The sequence below is a fragment of the Rutidosis leptorrhynchoides genome, chromosome 11, assembly GCF_046630445.1.
Source record: "Rutidosis leptorrhynchoides isolate AG116_Rl617_1_P2 chromosome 11, CSIRO_AGI_Rlap_v1, whole genome shotgun sequence".
Lineage (NCBI taxonomy): Eukaryota > Viridiplantae > Streptophyta > Magnoliopsida > Asterales > Asteraceae > Rutidosis > Rutidosis leptorrhynchoides.
In genome coordinates this window covers 365,223,968-365,228,641 of record NC_092343.1, presented here as the reverse complement: position 1 = coordinate 365,228,641, position 4,674 = coordinate 365,223,968, and the positions used below count along the sequence as shown (strand labels likewise).

Below are 4,674 nucleotides of genomic sequence, written 5' to 3'. Positions count from 1 at the left end.
CAAAGTATTAAAACCTTGTTAAAGTTCGAATCCCTAATTAGTTGGAATATTTGACTTCGGGAATAAGATTAATTTGACGAGCATTTTATAATTATGACCGATGGACTATTATGGACAAAAACCAGATAGGTATCAAATAAACAGGACAAAGGACAATTAACCCAGGTAACAATTAATTAAAATCAAAACGTTAAACATCATGATTATGGAAGTTTAAATAAGCATAATACTTTTATTTTATATTTCATCGTACCTTTATTTACTGTCATTTTAATTACTGCAATTTACTTTATCGCAATTTAAATTCTGTCATTTATATTATCGTCATTTATCTTTATGCTTAAAATATAAAATCGACAAACCGGTCATTAAACGGTAAAACCCCCCTTTTATATAATATTATTACTACTTATATAATTATATATATTTTATATAAATATAGTTTATAAAAATATAGTACGTATCACTAGATCCCTGTGGAACGAACCAGATTTACTAAAAAATACACTACTCTACGATTAGGTACACTGCATATAAGTGTTGTAGCAAGGTTTAGGTATATCCCATTCAATAAATAAATAAATAACTTGTGTAAAATTGTATCGTATTTAACAGTATTTCACAATAAAAATATAACTATTTCGTATACACCTCGCATAACATCAAGTATTTTTGTCGCCGCTGCCGGGGACGCCGAAGCAAAACGCTATATTTTTGTAAACTATATTTTTGTAAAAATATATTATTTCGTATTTCGTAAAAATATTTTTTATTTATAAAAATTGTTATATAAAAAAATATATATATAATAAAAAGAAAAAAATATTTTTTTAAGACTTTATATATAAAATTAAAAAGTACTTTTATTTTTAAGATTTTAAAATATAAGTTTATTATATTTTATATAAATATTCTATAAATATTTTCTATAAAATTAAAATCAGAAAATATATATATATATATATATATATATATATATATATATATATATATATATATATATATATATATATATATATATATATATATATATATATATATATATATATATATATATATAAGTATTCGGGCATGGTACTGTAGCAGCCCAAGACCTGGCCTGGTATCCGAAGCCATGCGATCGCATGGCCCAGACAAGTAAACCTTATGCGATCGCATGAGGCTGTCTGACAGCTGAAACCCTAGCATTTATTACGAAATTAGGTTTATTATGTTTATAAATTAAATCATTTAGGGTTAGATTTAATTATTATTATTATTAATTAGTTTTAATTAGTTTTTTTAATTAAATTTGTATTTTTAAGTTTCAATTATTTTTATTATTTATAAAATTAATACTTTTATAAAATAATAATATAAAAATAATACTTTTATAAAATTGTAATTTTATTACTTTTTGTTTCTTTTTATAAATTGTATATTTTAATCGTTTAATTCCTAAATTGTATATTTATCGTTCGTAATTAGTTTTATGTTTAGTATTTTGCCGTAGTTATTTTTATATTTCTAGAATTTTATGCATTGCCGTAAAATCCCTTAAGTGCTTTTTCTTTAGAATTAAGATTTAGGCGCTTTAGAATTTTGCGACGCCGTTTATATATTTTAGTGCCTTTTAAGTTATTGCCATTTTGAATATAGATTTCCTTTTAAGCTTTAATACCTTTAGCGCAACTTTTTAGATTTAGTTTTTAGATTTTTAAGTTTCGACGTTTTTCTTTCTTATTTTTATTTTTCAATTTTTATTTTTTTGACGTTTTTCGACGCACTCTTTTTCTTTCTTATTTCTCGACGCTCTAGTTTTTAGGACATAGATTTTTTCTTCAAAATTTCGACGAAAAATTATTTTAAGCGGTTAAATTGATAGACATCTAAATTTTCTGGTTCGTAGTAATAGTTGGATTTGTTAGTGGCGAGTTGTGGGCTTCCGATTTAAAGGATCCTGGCTACCTGCTGCATCTATTGGCTATTTGAAATGTGGGCAAAATCAGAAAAGTCTATTAATTTGATAACTTATATAATTTTTATATTTATAACTAATAGGATATTCAGTGAATGCACCGAGCAAAACGTTCACCACCTTTCATACGTTCACCACCTGTAACTCGATCAAGACATCTAGCCAATATTATCGCCGTTGATTTTTCTTTAGAATCATCATCTAGTCGAACAAGTACTCCAACTCAAATTTCCGATAATCCATCTTTTAAACTCGATTTCACAATTAAGAACCCGGAGGATATTCAAGGACAATTCCAAGATCCTGAAGCACTAATCATTCCTCCTGAACCACTAACCGTTAAATCAGAATCCTCTAGTGATTCGTATTCAACAAATTTAATTATGGAAGTAACTGAACCTCTAAGTATAGAAGACCGAATGAGAGCCACAAGCACTGGCCAAGGTCACGCCATTATTAAGCCAGACATTAATGCGCCAGATTATGAAATCAAGGGACAAATCCTACACATGGTAACTAATCAATGCCAATATAGTGGTACGCCAAAAGAAGATCCAAACGAACATCTTCGAACCTTTAATAGGATCTGTACTCTATTCAAAATCAGAGAAGTTGAGGATGAACAGATCTATCTCATGCTATTTCCCTGGACTTTAAAGGGAGAAGCCAAAGATTGGTTAGAATCATTACCTGAAGGAGCAATTGACACATGGGATGTTTTAGTTGAAAAATTTCTTAAATAATTCTTTCCGGCATCTAAAGCTATGAGACTTCAAGGATAAATTGTTACGTTCACGCAAAAGCCAAATGAAACATTATATGAGGCGTGGACAAGATTCGAAAAATTGTTGAGAGGATGTCCTCAACACGGTTTAGATACTTATCAAATAGTACAAATATTATACCAAGGATGTGACGTTGCTACACGAAAAGACATCGACATAACAGCTTGTGGTTCCATTATGAAGAAAACCACAACCGAAGCTCACAAAATTATTGATAACACAGCCTCCCACTCACATGAGTGGCATCAGGAAAAAGATATTTTTCGTTCTTCTAAAGTGGCTAGAGCCGATTCTAACCATGACTTTGATTCCGTTTTCGCAAAGATAGATGCTTTCGAGAGACGAATGGAAAAGATGATTAAGGATATTCACACAATACGAATTAGTTGTGAGCAATGCGGTGGACCACACTTAACGAAAGATTGTTACATTGAGCAAACGATGGAATAACGAGAGAATGTTTCCTACATGAACCAAAGGCCGGGAAATAATTATCAGAATAATTATCAACCGCCAAGGCCAAACTTCAATCGAAATCAAAACATTCTTTACAATCCAAATGGTCCAAACAATAACTCGTACAACCAACAAGGTATGAATAACCAACCAACTCAAAACAACACTTTCAATCAACAAATACCTGGCTTATATAAACCACCACAACAAACCGAAGAGAAAAAGTCAAATCTGGAAAAAATGATGTCAAAGCTAATGGAATCTCAAACACAATTTATTGCAACTCAAACCCAAACGAATAAGAGGTTTGATCAGTCATTAAAAACTCAACAAGCTTCCATTTTGAATCTAGAAAAACACGTAGGTACTCTTGCTAGCATGATGAGTGAGAGGGAACAAGGAAAGCTACCGAGTAATACTGAAGTAAATCATCGGAATGAGAATGTTAATATGGTTTCAACGAATTCTGAAAAACTAGCATCAGAAGATGGGAAGGGTTTCGATGTGAGTAACAATGAAGAAGTTACAACACCATCACCACCAACCGAGCATGTAAAGCCAGTGGTGATACCATACAGACCACCCATCCCGTTTCCAAGAAAAGGAGTTGAGTATGAGCAAGTGATAGGTAATAAAGTTTGTGATACCTCTGGAAAGAAGAAGAAGAATAAGAAAGTGCAAGAAACAAAAACCGTAAAAGTAAACCCGGTGAAGACAGTTCCACCAAAACTTCCACCCAGGGTGGGTGATCCGGGTAAATTTATTGTTCCTTGTCTACTTAGTGATTGTGTCATGTATGATGCACTAGAAGATTTAGGTGCGAGTGTGAGTATTATGCCTCTTTCATTATATAAGAGATTAGGAGTAGGTGAGTTAAGTCCAACAAAAATGAGTGTTCGACTCTTTGATCAAACCATTAGGCACCCAGTTGGAATTGCTGACAATCTATCCGTTCAAGTGGGTAATTTAACCTTTCTAGTCGAATTCATTGTCATTGATATAGAAGAGGACTCAAACATTCCTCTAATTTTAGGTCAACCATTCTTAGCGTCCACCGGGGCATTATTTGATATAAGAAAAGGTAGAATGACACTTAGTGATGGTGACAAATCGGTCACCTTTGTGATTAGAAAGTCTAAATCTCCACCAACCAAAATCGTTGAACCGATAAAAACGATCGATGAGAAGCATATTGTTTTACCAACTCCAACGGTAGTGCTTAACAATAATAAAACGCCCAAGTGTGGGGAAAATGAAGTAACACCTAATGATAACATGATAACAAAGAATCCCGTTGTTGATGCGAAATTAAATGACCCCGTTATTAATAGTTCAATGAAGAAACTTATTAAACGGATTCGCGATGCTAGAACCAAGGGGAACTTTAAGTTATGTAACCGGTTAGTATCTAATCTATCGCCTAAAGAAAAGGCGAAACTAGTTGAATTTGTGGATATTAATCCGGCCAATGGCTTA

The 4,674-nt window shown here is 31.7% G+C and overlaps 1 non-coding gene across 1 annotated transcript; it reads right to left on the bottom strand.

Annotated features, from left to right (window-relative positions):
* Positions 1-2,724: 2,724 nt before the first annotated feature.
* On the bottom strand, positions 2,725-2,831 carry LOC139879119 (small nucleolar RNA R71). Its single transcript, XR_011769972.1, has one exon. It is a non-coding gene; the product is annotated as a small nucleolar RNA R71 (small nucleolar RNA).
* Positions 2,832-4,674: the final 1,843 nt, after the last annotated feature.